This window comes from Aptenodytes forsteri, unplaced genomic scaffold (assembly GCF_000699145.1).
Source record: "Aptenodytes forsteri isolate BGI_AS27 unplaced genomic scaffold, ASM69914v1 Scaffold54, whole genome shotgun sequence".
In the NCBI taxonomy this organism is placed as follows: Eukaryota; Metazoa; Chordata; class Aves; order Sphenisciformes; family Spheniscidae; genus Aptenodytes; species Aptenodytes forsteri.
In genome coordinates, this window is record NW_008796044.1 from 7,425,490 (window position 1) to 7,441,182 (window position 15,693).

Sequence of the window (15,693 nt, forward strand, 5' to 3'; positions counted from 1 at the left end):
TGTGGGGCAATGCTGAAGAATGTTTGGATCAGGGGATCTGCACCAGATGCACCCAGGTGAGCTCTGACATGGTGTTTCAGACACAGGAGCCCCAGGCTGCCTGTCCTGCAGCACCACAGGAGGTTTCCACCCATGTCACACGCTCTGCAGAACAGACCCCTTGCCAGGGCCTCCCCCAGCTCCGAGCCCGGCATCCCACCCAAAGCCACCAAAAGGCGTTGGATTGTGAAACGGAGCATCCCAGGTCCAGGCAAATCCTCTGTCCCTCTGCTGCAGCGCTCACCCACGGTGTGAAGGTAGCAGTGAGCAGTGGGAGGCAGCCAAGTCCGCAGCACTAATGCAGTGGCTCCGCAAATGCACGTTTGTGCTCCCACTCTTCCATCTGCCTAATGCTGCGCAGCCAGCAAAGCCCCAGGAGAGCAAGCAGGGCCGCCAGCCTGCCCCGTGACACCACCAGCTAAACCCAGACCCTGGGACACATCTCATTGGGGTGGTCATTAAGAGGCAGGAATGATCTATAAGGCTCCACATCCCAAGGCTGAGTCTGGGGTAAGAGTAAATAGGAAAATCAGCTTTTAATTTGTAGTTGGAGAAAAAGATTATCTGGCATTGCTTAGAGAATGAACAAAAAGCCCTGCAGTGTTAATTTATATAGTCACCCTCCTCCCCTCCTGGTGAGCTGTGATGATAGGAGCTTAATGATCCTTTTTCAAACCATAGGAATTTATTTTCCACAGTCCATGTAGCCTCCAGAGCAGAGGAATACGCACCATGGAGTCTCAAAGGAACTTTGAGACTAACTGGGTAGGAGCAGCCCTTCCAATCTGTTGTTGTTTCAAATGCTTTAAAAGAGACAGCTCTTGGTAACGTAGGATCTCCTCGGCCAAACTCAAGTGCGAACTGTCTGCGTGCACAGTGGCTTTAAATGAGCAATCCTGCAACCGCAAATAATCTATGGTGAGCAACAGCTGGTCGGTTAGCAATCCTCCTCCTCCCCGTGTCCTGGAGGAAGCATGTGCAGGACAGAACGTTCATTTATTGGCACGGCCACACTGTTTTCCTTTCATTTCATCTCACTTTCGTAAACAGCCCTGTTTGTGGGTCACTGAGGACTGAGGATGCCATACAGCCTCCAGGTTCCCCCAACATGCCATTGCACTTCATTAAAAAATGAGTGGAAGGATAAGGAGCAGCTCAGCTCTGTCTCCAGGCTCCTCTCTTTGGAGAGGAAGGGTCCGGCTCTCAGGGATTCAGCAGGGAAAGGAGGGAACCCTGCTCTCAGAAATAGTAAAATGTCCCAAGCATGGTCATTTTGTTACCTGATGCCTTCAGATCAGGGCTGTGGGAGCTAGAACAGCCGCCACAGCTGTATTTTACCTTAAGCATTCATCTGAAACCAAGCAATGGTCACCAACACGGGCCCCAGAGCTCAGCCTTGAGAGAAGGAGCTTTGGGAGTTGCCCCTCTGCTTTGCTGTTGTGTTCACATCACCCCAACCTGAGCAGAATCTTTGGCATCTGAAGCATCAGCAGTGATCTTTAGACACACTCGTTCTGCTGCCAGTTGCTTTCCCATCCATACACATCCTGCATACAGATGGCCAAACGGAGCATCCCGGCTTTCTCCCCCACCAGTTCAGGTGATGAAAATGTATCAGGAGAGCTGTGATGAAAACTAACAACGCGCACAAATGAAGGGAGACGATCTGAGCAGGAAAAATGCGGTTTTGTACTCTGCATACAGGCAATGCCCATCGACACATTTGCTTTGCAGATGTGTGATGGTGACGGTGTTAATCTGCACCTCTCAGAAGAAAGCAGTGCTTCGCAGCTGACAGCAGCAAGGCCGGTGAGGAATGATCTATTACAAAACAGCCTGTGTAGTTCACCATGTAATTGGGACCTGCTGCTGAGCTCCCTTCTGTGGAAGGGTGTTTCTAAAGCATTTCTTATCACGATTAATAAGAGTCTGCCAAAGCATGCCTCCCCTCCCCATCCTGCAAACCACTCTGACAGGAGAGTTACCATTTTTGCCAGCCGATGCCATCTGTAACCACCCCTGCACTAACAAAAGTGTATGCATCCCATAAATTCCCTATAAACTAAATATAGCTGAGGGCAGAAATTGAAAGCCTTCTTACTGAACAGAGAGGGTTTTTTTATAAAAGAGCTTTCTGAAAATGAAACCTGACATGATCCAGCCTCAAGAAGAGAAAGCAAATATTTATCACCGGTGAGGAACGGGAAGAGAGGGAGGCAACTGGTAGTAACTCAGCCTGGGCTGTGCAGGGGGTCGTTCACGTCACTAGAATCAACACAACCTGGCAAAGAGGGTTCCTCTCTTGTCCTCTTTCCTTGCAAGTCCCGTTTCTTCAGGAGGATCCTTATGGCCTTTGAAATACTTTAAAAGGTCAAGCTACGCAGTGGGAAGAACTGCAGGGAGAGAGGAGGGAAAGCAGCAGAGAGAAAAGCCATCAGTGGAAACCCACTGAGAGGAGAATATTGACTAGATAAATAATATCATATTAAGCAGAATTCAAGAGCCAGAGCTGCCATGCTCTGCTAACAGAGAGTGAATAATTACAGGAGGGGTTAGGAGGTGAAAGCCTGTCTCCTGTAGGGGATGAGGAGAGGATAATAAGCTTAGCACACTCACAAAGGCAGCCAAGGAAATCTGACCCCTTATCACACAGTTATCTGTAGAGCAGTAGATGAGATTAGGCCCATAATGGGATTGGTGCCACATGAAGCTTTGCATTTCTGACGTTGCAAGGAGGTTACCGACACCAATCCCTGCTAATTTATTGAATTGCCGCAATAAAAATGCCTTCCCTACTGAAAATAGCAGAGAGTAACTGAATAAACCTCTTGAGTAAAAGGGGATTCATTGCCTGAAGAGGATTTGCAGGGCACACAGTTATTGAGTTAGAAGATTCAGAGGCAGCTGGCTGCCCTCGGGAGGGCTTGAACTGAACCGTGATGCTTTCCCTGGCCGTCCGCTTCTCATCCTTGGCCTCACAGGGAGCTGGGCTCAGACTCCCCATTTCAGAAGGAAGGGAAGCGACTTGTTCAACGTCATGCAGCAAGCAGAGGTTAGGGGATTGCCTTCATCTTTGTGCCAAGCTAGTGCAGGATTCAGGATAGGAGCAGGTCCATGTGCTCCCCCCTGTTTCCCAGGACCACGGTGCCTGTAAGGCTAACCCTAACCTGGATATGGCCATGACGGCTGGGATTACCTTAACTCTTCCTTCTTCCTCCCCATCTGCTCCTGGTGGAGCTGCCCCATCGCCCCTGCACCCTGGAGGGACCATGGGCAGTGGAGGGTCCTCAAGGCTGGGAAGCAGGTTCTCTGATGGTGTGAAGGACCAACAGCAGGGTGGACTGCCCCCACTTCTTTGGTGATACTTCCCCTCCTCTGACCTTTGAATCTTCTTTTCAGGGCCTTTTTTCCCCTTGGAAGGAACTTTTGGATGGTTGATTTTTCTCCCAATGGTTTGTGAGCTTCTCGGCATCTGCATGGCCCAAACACATTAGTATCCTGGGAACTCATGACAGCTATTGACAGAAAATACTGTTTAAGCAGTGGCTACTGATAAAGCACAGATGGAAATGGGTAGAAGTTGGCTGTAAACAATTATTGTGTGAAAAGCATGTGATCACAGTAGCATTTGAGAGTGAGTCAGCTAAGACTAGCTAAAGATTAAGAAACTTGAGGATAATGCTGTGGGAATTGTTTCTCAGAGAACAGCAGATTTACAACCCTCTCCCCCCAAAAAAGGCTGAATTCTTTGTATCCTTCCAGACACAAAAGTTGAGGTGGAAGAAAAAAGCATTTTGATGAAGTCAAAACACACTGTTTCAACATTTTTAAAATCAGATGGTCTGTTTAGGGGCTAAAAACAGTGGTCGGATTTTAATTTTGAAATATCCTGTTTTCGAAGTTGATCTGTTCTTTGAAAAACATGAAGCAAAAACAGAGGTTTGAAAGTGTTAAATTATCCAAAAATGAAACAAAATGAAAGGTTTTGAGTTGAGCCATAATAATATTTTTCTTCTTTTTTTCATTTCAGAAGGAAATAAAAATGTTTTGATTCAGTGCGGGTTAACATTTTTTTAGATTTTTCTATTCAAGCATCAATCAAAAAAAGCCCGCTTTTTTCCTCTGTGCTAATTAAGAGCATTTTTGGCAGGAGGCAGAGCAGAGAGGGTATAGCCCCAAGAACCAGCTTTTCAGTTGTGCTTCATCATGTCATACCGAAAATAATCCTTCCACTTAACCAAACCATAACTTGGCACGTTTAGCACATTCCTCCCAGAGGAACTGGGATGGTGCAGGAGGGCCAAGAAAGAAGCCCTTTGACAGAGCAGTGTGGGCAAGCAAAGACCAGGACAGTGGAGCTGAGACATGCTGGTGAGGACACAGGGATGCTGCATGCAAAGACCTCCTGCCCTGTACAGAAGTGAGCAGCAAATAGGGCTGTTTTCCCCTCTCTTATACTGCATTCATTTTAACTCATTGGCATTTCTGTACTGATTTGGGGGTATATTTTAGGGATACTTTCAACTCCATAATCCTCCAGCTTGGAAAGGCCAGCAAGCATTACAAACGAAGCCTTCCAGATGCAAATAGAGATGGGCTTATTCCTTGCAGAGGATTTTCTTGTTCACGTTGCTGGGAAGATGAATGGACAAATGGATAAATGAAGCAGCCGTTCCCACAGGGACGATGCTGCAGGCACACAGAGTTCAGCTCTTGGCTCCCGTGGGAGCCCTCAGGTTTAAGTCTTTCTGTCTGTAGCGTGAAACTTGTTTTAAATGCCCCAAATACAATGCTGACGTGGAATAATTTAAACACGGCAGTGTGAGCTGGAGTGAAGGAGGGGTACAAACACAGAGGGGAGTGAGGGGCTGAGTCACGTTATTCAGCCAAATGGCAAATCTGGAGAGCAGAAGGTGGAGTGTGTAGTACGGAGTGAATCCTATAGGACACAGACACTCTTTTTCTCTTGGAAACACTATGTATTTTACTCTGAGGATATCTCAGAAGAGTACTTGACCACCCCCCCCGTCAGCTCATTAAAGAAGCAGTCTTCCCTAACACCAGCAACCCTTGGCATGAACTGTTACGAAACTCTTATCCTTGGTCTTCTTAGTAACAGGATTTTCCAAAACAACCTCAAACACAAACATTTAACGACAAGAGGGTTCTAGTCTGCAAAATAATCCTGCAACCAAGTGTAAACTTAACTCTCAGTCCAAAGCACCAGCTAGCCCTCCAACACCACAGGCTTAATACCATATTCTCTCCTGCAAGAGGTAAGACCAAGGAGCAGGACTAGGCTGAAGACGTGGCCTCCAAGGTGAAACCAGCCAGGCTGCAATCTCCTTGCTCCCAGAGTCAGCATCTCACTTGTTTGGAACGAGAGTGAAAGGTTACCATTTTGATGTACTTGCTACTTGCAGTCATTTTCCACGGGTATGAAAGATGACCCACAGGGAAAAAAGCAATGAAGAAGGCAGCCCTCCCTTCCTCCTTCCCCTCTTCTCGTGTAGTCCCCTCCATTTCTTTCCAGTCATTTAATTGGAAAGCATGTTTGCTTGTGACGCACTCCAGATATCATGTTCCCTCCTGATTGTTTCCACTTTGTTTGCCTATATATTAATTCTTACAGCTCACTGCCTGTCTCTACAAAGAAGGTCTCTGCCTAAAAAGACAACCCCTCCGCCAGCCACCCATGTCACGTACCGTGTGAGGCCACCCGGCTTTCTCACCACATGGTGAAAGAACACCTTGTTTGGGGTGGCGGGTTGGGTTTCCATGCCAGGGTGGAGGCAGTCACAGGGCTTCACGGGAGGGATGACAGACATGTCCATAACAGGAAAATAGGATGTCTGTTATTCCTGGTGGTAACAGATCCTTGCAGCCCCAGAAAGAAGGCTTCCAGAACCAGGACATCTTGTCCCTCTTCCTGGGCAGGCAGGTGACGTCCTTCGCGGTGTGTCTGGTAAGTGGGCTGGGGGATTCCTCAGCCCTGGAAAAATGGGGAGCAAACAGTAGCAAGGTTTCATCCTTCCTGTGCAGCAGGAAGGAGGGACCCAGGGTGCTGGGGAGGGAAATGGAGGGAACGCCCTGTCCCTGCACTCGGGTGGCTCCTTCCCAGGCCGGGGAGTTCTCCTTTAAGCAGCAGTGCCCCTGATCTGTTATAAACATGCTCTCACAGCCTGGAGCTGGCCCTTGTCTTGCAGTGACCGATAACCTTATCTGGATCAAGCATCGCTTGGAGATTCATCTCTTTGCTTTATTTAGAGTTTACTCTGCTCTGGCCCATCACTGCCTGTGTTTTCCTTTCATCTTACTTATCAGCCTTCCTGTGTTAGGCACACCCTGATTTTTCCCTTCCTTAGCCTCCTTGCCACACTGCAGGTTCCCAGGGCTGCTGCGCTGCTCCATTCCCGGCAGCCCAGTGCCATGTAATGGTGCAGGAGACATCTGACCGTTTCCTGACATCTTCCCCTTCCTCACGTGGGTTTGGACAGGCCCCGATGTACCGGTGGTGTTCCTTTCACAGGACCCGCCTCCAAAACAGGTGGCATCCTGTGTTGGCAATTTTGCTTGGCTACCTGGAAGCAAAAAGAGATTTTTTTTTTCCCTCGTTTCCTCTCTCATGTTTTGAAAGGTTTCCTCTAGAGGGGATGGGAAAACTCCTGAGCCTGGTGCAGAGACTGTGGCTGAGATGGGGCTCTTCCTCACTGCCCTGACCGTCAGAGCAGTGCAGAGCGATGCACAATCCTGCCTTGCTCTGCAGGACCAGCCCCACTGGGACTTTTGGCTGCACCCATTCCTCGTTCCTCGGTGCATGCCAGCAGTGTCCTCCGTCCCTCACAAGGTTGGGAGGGCCTCACACGGTGGCAGGACTGTCACAAGATCTTCCAGCTGTGCCTGCAAAGTCTGTTTCTTATTTAGGTGGCAAACTGCACAAAGTGAGGCTTGTCCCTCCCTGTGCTCTACAGACTTCTGGTACTCAGTTATTGTAGCATAATTATACTTCCTATCAGCTCTGTAAGCAGTAATAAAGCCTTGCAGCATAAAAGGCAGTCTGGATTAGCAGTTTATCAGTCCAGATGAGCAAAGGAAAGGAATGCAGGGAAAAATGCAGGGAAAAATGCAGGAAGAGTTTAAGACTAGAACCAATTCCTGTTTATTTAGCTTCCCACTGCAGCCTAGCAATGCCAGTGCGAAGCAGTGCAAGCACTTAGGTCTGATAACACGACACCACACTGATAAGTTCATGGAGTCCTTTTTGGGTATTACTTTTTCTCTATTGCTTTGCCTACCTAAATTTTCATAAATGAAAACTGCAAGTTTGCTGAGGAAAACCAGGAAAGAACAAGGTAACAGAGCTATTTCCCAGATGAAAAGTTTGCCTGGGGGAGAATCATAGAATCATTTAGGTTGGAAAGGACCTTTAAGATCATTGAGTCCAACTGTAAACCTAACACTGCCAAGCCCACCACTAAACCATGTCCCTAAGCACCACATCTACACGTCTTTTAAATACCTCCAGGGATGGTGAGTCAGCCACTTCCCCAGGCAGCCTGTTCCAATGCTTGGCAACCCTTTTGGTGAAGAAATTTTTCCTAATATCCAATCTAAACCTCCCCTGGTGCAACTCTCGTCCTATCACTTGTTACCTGGGAAAAGAGACTGACACCCACCTCGCTACAACCTCCTTTCAGGTAGTTGTAGAGAGCGATAAAGTCTCCCCTGAGAGTGGGGAGGGAAGGCACCATTCCTCCTCAGATTTAATTTCCTGCACCCCACCAAAATCTGAGAGAGAGAGGGAGCAAATGAGCCTTCAGCCTTTTACCAAGGTACTTGGTCAGCACATGCCTGCATGTGCACACAGGCACTAACACGCACACACGTGCACACACAGACGCACTCGTGGTGGTCCCAAGGTGCCCTGGGCTCTGGGGTCCCAGGCTGCAATCCCGGCCATGCTTCGCCGCAGACCATCCCTGGGTTGGGTTTAGCCAGCACTACCTCCACGATCCTTTGCAAGCTCGGCGAAAGGACACCAAACGTGCGAGCCAGCATGTACAGAAGATGGACCATGACCCTGCAGCCTTCAGGGTGCTGCACATTGCTGCACACACGCAGAGCACCCCTCTGCATCTTCGGGTTGGCTTCCTTGTCTTGAAGGAGCTACTGGCCCTCTGCTCAACTCCAGCAGACTGCCTGGACTGAAGTCATTCTGCAGCTCTCCAAAGGCTGGATGGAGAGCTGAGCTGAGTTATTCCCTCCTCATTTGCAGTGTCCAAAACCTGAAAAGCTAATGCATATATGGCGTGCTCTGCAGTCCCCTTCCCACTCCCTCAGAAAGACCTCTGAGCTGCAGTGCCTGTGGATGGTGCAGTAGAAAGCCCACTCTCTGCCCTGTGACACTTGTGCACGTCATCCTAAGCAAACCCAAACTTTCCCCACGCTGGTACCTGAAGGATGGAGTGGTGAAGCGCTATCAGGAATAGCGTGTGCATTTATACAGCACCACCCTGCTGGGAGAGCCTGGTGCTCCAGGAAAGCAGTGGCAACTCCAGACTGCTTGATTTCAGTGAGCAGTGGCCAGGTGTGGGTTTAAGACCTCAGCAGAGGAGGCTGTGGGCTCCCCATCAGCAGTGCCTGGCAGCCAGCGGGTACGAGGAGAGCACCCACATGGCTGCACGTCCCCATGATCACCTCCCGGCTGCATCCGCCCCGGCTTTGGCTGGAAAACAGAGAACATAGCACGTCAGAGAGGCAAGAAGGATGCAACTGCCAGACACGCACACCCCGTCTTTCTCCACTGGAAGGACTAGAGTGAACAGAAACATGGAGCATTTTTGAGCCAGAAAAAGATATCTCCTTCTTTAATTTTTCTGGCTTTGGACTGGGGGGAAATTAGTATTGCGCAGCTGGTGAGAGAAAAAACTTTTTCTGCCAACCCCCTGCTGGGTGAACAGATGCGTGATGTGCGGCAGCGTAAGCGGTGCAAGGCCGTAGCCCTCCGCTGAGGAGGTTTTTGTTCTGCTTGTTTTGGGCTGCTCATACCAGGCCCCGAAAAATTACAGAGGTAGAGCACTTTGTTGAGGCATCATCTCAATGTGTTTGGGAGCACTTCACAAACTCCTCTGTGGCTTCTGGGAAAGGAACAGAATGAGCTGATTGACCCTCAGATGTTTCTGCATTTGGAGAAAAGAAAGAGTGCATTATTTTTAAATGCTTGAAATCACCACTCTGCTCTGTAAGGCTGCACTTCCCACCCAACTGGGAAGGGGGAATGACAGCCACCTGCTTTGTGGGAAGAAAAGGAGAGGAAAATTGCTGTGTGGAGGAGTCTCTACTGCACTTGATCATTCTCGCCATGTGGTTGGGGTCTACACTGTCCTGTGAGCTCATCCCCGCTGGTCACGGGGGCGGCGGAAACTTTCGCACCTCTACCGCTGTTTGTCTCTCCTGTGCCCCCATGCAGCTCCCCATCGTTGCAGGCTGGTCCTTCACCCCACCACATCCCTTTGCATGCACATCAGGCTGCTCCTGCTTCCCAGCCTGCTCTCACTGAGCAACAGTGGCCCTTTTCTGTAAAGAGGGGATGGGGTGATAGCTCGCCCTGTGGTGTGAACAGAATAGCTCACATCAATCTGCTTTGGACTGCCATGAGAGTCGTCTGACGTTGGTGCCAAGTTTGGTGTTGTTTTCTATTCAGAGGCAAAAAGCAGCGGTTGAGGTCAGCATTTCAAACCCACCTTCCCACGGGCAGCCCAGCAGTGCCCTTCGCTGCAAGTCAGTGCAGTCACCTCTCCTGCTGCACGGCAGGGCTTTGCTGACAGCTGTAATCAGGCCAGCACAGCGATTTTCCCCTTTCCAGTACATCCCACCTCCTTCTGCAAGCTTTCATAAAGACAGTTTCTTGGTTGCTAGACCAAAACCACTCGGTGCTTCTCCAGGCTGTTCCAATATATAAATGCATACCCAAGTGGGTGCACAGATGCACACACAAATATAAAAATATACCTGTGTATATCACTGGCCTTTAGACGTGTGAGTTATAACTCTCTTAGCTGCACAGGGTTATAGCTTGTATTTGGGCAGTTTCAAGTGTACTGAGGAGAAGGTACATGCTGCATGTACCCAGCGGTCATGGTGCTGCTCACAAAGAGACACTCAGACAAATCTGGCCATACAAATGCACATGCTAAAATGAACAGACACCCCCTTCCTTTATCTTCTGGTTCTTCCTGTCTATTTCTGTATATACCACAGGAGCTTTTGGCCCAAATATCTCTCAAAGAGGGGAGGCAATGAAGAGGATCCCACAGGATACCATTGCAGCCAGTTCATTATGCCTCATGTTCATTAAGCCCTGAAAATGTTCTTCCTTTTTCTTTCTTTAATGCTGTGTTTACAGCATGTGCTCTTTAACACTATGATACCCAACAAATTATTTTTCCCTGAAGGAGTTGATGGGAAAGAGAAGCAGTGCCCTGGAGTGGGAACAGCCTTCCCAGCCACGGGGATTAGGAAGGCTTCTCGCTTCTTGGTATTTCAGAGCTTACAATGGAAGCTACAAAGTTTGTAAACATTCCCACTTGGCAGCCTTTTCATATTTGCTTAGACTCTGATTTATAAAGTGAATTGCAAACTCCTTTTCCAAGATGAGCTCTTTGGTGTATCAGTAAGTATGCACATGGGGATCAGCTGTGGATACGGGGCTCCCAGCATAATTCTCCGAAGTGCAGGCTACGGCGCTTCTGTGTCATCTCGTACCCTGTTTCCTATAGATTATCTCATGCATTTTTCTCTCAGCCCACGTTATTAGATAGACATAGCCCCGGTGGGCTGTGGAGGTTTCTCAATGCTGACTTCACTCCAGAACTACTTGGCAAACAACCCCGCAGCGTGCAGCACCGGCCCCGCTGTCTGTGCAGCGCTGTCTCATGCTGGGTCCGTCTGGAATTGCTTGGGTATTTCTCACTGGACACCCAGCAGTAGGTGGCTTGTCACCTGGTTTTTGAGGACCAGTGACAATCTGCCGGCTAGAATTAAAACTGCCCAAGCATTGGTCATGGTCCTCGTATCACTCGAAATCGCCTTTCTGTGGCCCAAGTGACTGCTTGTGCCAGTTCAGACCACGTGGATATTTTATGACACAGACTGACACCTGGACTGGAGAGGGCTTCTGTGAGCAATAGGTGGAGTTTACTCAGTGGGGTACACAAGTTGGGCTGCCTCGAGAGATGGGCTTACCACGGCCAGTGTACACAAGTCACGAGGAACACCGTCTCCAGTGCAGAGGAGCCCTCAGACAGGACTGTGATGGGGCCCACCTCGGGACCTGAATGCACATCTTTCCCCATCCCCCCAACCAAACCCAGTGTATGGCCCCAAGGGCAGGAACCTGCTCTTTTTGGGTTTGGAGGGTGGGGTGGGGTTTTTTGCAATGGTTTTCACTGGCCAGTAAACAAGGCAATGGAAATGCTCTGCATCCAGGGCTTCCTCATGCAGCAGACAGAGAGACAAAGTCACTCCCTCCTGCTTTTAAACAGAATGTCTCCAGCTAATAAACAGGAAGAAACCTCTTCTGGTCAGCAGAGCCCTTCCCCAGTGAATGTCTCCCCCGGACCTGCTCTGTTAAGCCCTTGGGAGGTTGGAAACACTTCAGGTGTAAAAATAGTGCCTGCAAAGTCAGCAGCCAAGCCCTGCTCCTGGACAAGTTGTATAGTGGGGGTTTTTTTCATGCTTTATTTAATTTCCCAAACCAGTTCCAAACTCTATTGAAGGAAGCAGGGACTCTCCCTGGCCATCTCAGGGTATGAAATAGTGAACAATATTCCACCTGAGCCTGACCTCCCACTGCACGGAGGAAACCGCAAAAATAGATTTCCTGGTCAATTGAGCTCCTATCTGCATTGCCAAAATGCCTCTAACAGCAGAGGTGCTGAGGAAGCACCGAGTCCTCAGCAAAGCTCCTGTCCTCGAAGCCAGCCCCAGGATCTCCCCAAAAGCCCCCTCCCATCCCTGCTCTGCCCAGGAAGCTCCTTGGTGACCCCATTTTCTGTGCTGCTTTCAGGTTAAAGCCAGGTGGCTGTTCTCAGAAATAGAGGTGGGAGGGAGCTTTTTCCATTATGGAAAACACTTCCAGGTTTCCCAGCGGTCCTTTTTGCTCACTGTCAGGGCACTGCGGGAAAAGAGGAGGCTGGTGGGCAGCACCGCGCTCACCGGGGAAGGCTAAAATCCGTGAGTGCCTATCTGAGATGGATGTGATCAGCAAATCCCTTAGAGGCTCTTCTCAGCATTCCCAGCTCAAAACTTGAGGTTTAGCAATGCTTCTAGTATCCCCTTCAGACCCTTTCCCTCAAAAAGTTCCCATTTGAGTAAATTGGCATTTTCTGGCAAAAAAAGCTATTTCTGAAGAAGAATTTCAGAAAATTCTCCGTTGTCTCAGCTGCTGTACATGTTGAAAGCCCTGCAGACATCTTACTGTGTTATGTCCCTGGCATCACTTGCAAATTGTTTGCCCAGCTCTGCCTCGAACAGATCAGGGGCAATTTTGGCTACTGCAGCAGAGGAAAACAATAGTGGAGTGTGTCCTCTTCTGCTACTTCAGAGTTGTTCAACCAGAAAATAATGAAGAGAGAATTGTTTTTCTTTGGCTATGCAGTGTAAGTTATTGGTGAATAAATAAGCCCAAAGGACAAAGGATGAAGTATTTATTGATTTTTGCAGTGTTTATTTCTGAGTTAATTTGCAACCCACATAAAGAGAGAAAGAAATCACAGAAAATATAACATGTTTTATATTGTATGTATTATGAAAAGGGTTTCATTAAGAAGATTATTGCACCTTTCTATGGGACGTTCACTGGGTTTGGTTGTTTTCACTTAGGACAATATAATTTGATCAAATCTTAGCAGTTGCAAGGCAGACCCACATGAATTTTATAATTTGCTTTAAAGCACACAGATGCCATTTTGCAAAGCTAAAATTAAGGAGATGCAGAGATGTAACAAATGCATTATCTCAACTCCCTCTGAGACCACCTAACAGTCCCTTGTATCCATGTATAGATGTCTGGATGGGATTCCTGTATGTACAGCAAGCTCACAATGCCATGTCCTTCTCAAATTTTCAGTAATGCAGAGATGACGAGACTTAATACAGGAGACTGCTATGCTCTGACAACTCCATCCGACTGCACTGTCTGCCAGAGGTCCCCAGCTAATTAACTATTGATCTAAACTTTGGGTGGTTTTATTAAAATCTCATAGGTGTAACATTATTGTTAATGTAGCATATAGCAGAGAGAGAACTGGCTGTGAAGATGAAATGTTGAAGATGAAATGTTGAAAATGATCATTTCTCAAGAAGCATGACCATGTTTGCAAGGCAGGCTGCGAGTGCAGGTGTGCTATTTCAGTGCGTGTTTGCAGGAAGCACCAACTGGTTCTGCGGCTTCACAGGATCCCCAAGACACTGCAGGACCTTGATTCCTGGTGTTAAAGTTTTTGGACCCAATATGTTTTAAGACCATTTATCACCTCTAAGCTAGCCAGCAGCTCACTAGATGGATCCCATAAGAACAAGCATCGCAGAGCAGCAGAGAGGAGGGGAGGGGCAGCACCAGGCTGGGTTTCCTGCGGCATACACAGAGGTTCAGCAGATCTCAGCAAGCATCTACCCTGCCGAGGCTGCATGTGCCAGCCCCTGTTCTTCTCCGGCACAGAGCAGGAATACAAACGGGGAAGAGAGACACCAAACATCTGATCACCAAGGGGAACAGACTGGCCTCAGCACAAGGCATTTTGAGTAGTTCCTTCAGCCTGCTTCCCAGACTGAATAATTAAAGCTCCCTGCTGGTTTAAAAGAAGGAACATGCCGTATGGTGAGCTACCGTTCCCATGTCAACAACCCAAAAGCATCAGAAAGGACACTTCCTCTCCTGTCCAGGTCACGCTTCTTAACACTTCTTTGCTAAGCGCTGTTGTTGTTGGTGAAGACACGGGGTTGTGTGCTCCTGCTGAGCAGAAATCAGCCAGCACTTCTGAAGCAGATTCCAAGTGAGAGATGCTGGAACCTATTAAATAAATACAAAAAGACGGGTTTAAACAAGCACAGCTGAAGTGGCACAGTCCATCTAGCTTCCTGTCAAGGCCTTATCTAAGTTAGCCTTTCTATTTTTGTTTCTTTGCTGTAGCATGTTTTCTTTATTTGTATTGTACTTTTTGGCAGTAGTTCTTTAGCTTTGACTCCAGCTCCCTTCCTAAAGGAGCTTTAACACACCGAGAGATGATGCCCCTCATCGCTGCAGCCTGAGCGGTTCACAGCAATAAGTCTTCTTTAGATCCAAAAATAACATGCTGTGAGGATGAAATTCAAAGTCCTGTGCCCTGGACACTCGCCTGCAGAAAGGGAGACAGCGGAGAGTTTTGATGCCTTAGTTTTTCTCTGACACAAGGGCTGGCACAGGCAGCACTGTTATGTGCCTCAGAGAATTAGACACGGTCTGTCCTTACAGGAGCTTTCCAAAGTGCCCCACAAAGCTTTTCTGCGCTAAGCACTGCCATGCTGCTGTTCTGGGTCCAAGGCTGCTGGAAAGCTTCCTGATCTTTCTGCAACAAAAATATCCCATTATATGAAAAGCCGTGGGCCAGAGTGGAGGGAAATATATTCAGTCCCTGACATTATCTGCGGCTTCTCTCCTGGTTGTGCTCTGCCCTGGCTCCCGCACTTAGGCTAGCAGCAGCGCCAGATTTACCTTGCGTCAGCACAGTGCCATCCCAGAGGAGTCCCAGTCTCACAAGGGCTTCTTGGCAATGTAATAATAACAACAACAATAATAGCTGGTTTTGTTACCCTGATATCTTAGTGCACACAGTGTGCTTCACAAGTTCATAGTCCAGCGATGCTATTAAAGCCCCAGTCAGTCTAATTGTAGTATTAATTCTGAGCTGAAGTAACACATCATCCACATCACGGGGAAAGTATGCAGAAAAACACTGCCTGTCTCTCGGACTCCTGGGGTACTCTGGATATATGGAGGCCATTTACATTCAGATAGGCAGAAGGCTGGTTTATAAAATTTTATACCTCATTTTTACTTGGGCACGACAGCTGAGCCCCAGCATGTATCACTGTCTTGAATACCACAGTGTGAACAGGGAGAACAGTAAATATGAAGGTGCTAGCACAGACTCAGTACTTAAAAGTTGGGGCACTTAATGATGAGCCTCTTGAGCCAGAAGGGTTGGAGGACCGGATTTACTTCAGAGGTTCAAAACTGTGATATTTAAAGCCTTGGAGACGGAGACAACCATGTGTCCTCTCAGATCACTTCATGGTCTGAGCATAGGGCAAGTGCACAGTAACACCAAGCTTCAAATCCCACCCCTGCACAGCTCAGCCCAGCCCCACCGCACGGGCTGTGAGGAGGGGAGGCGGGTGTTCAATTAGTCATTTGAACTTGGAAAACCTAAATCCGTGTGGAGTTTGGGTCCCACACGAGGAAGGACATGGAGCACCCCATCAGATGAGAGCCCAGCCTCCTCCCAGCCCGGCGTCTCTGACCTTGAGCACTACTTGCAAAGTATTGCAAAATAAATGAAATCTGCAGGGCCCTCTCCCAGTGGGGAATGGGACCTGCCAGAGCAGAGCTCTTCA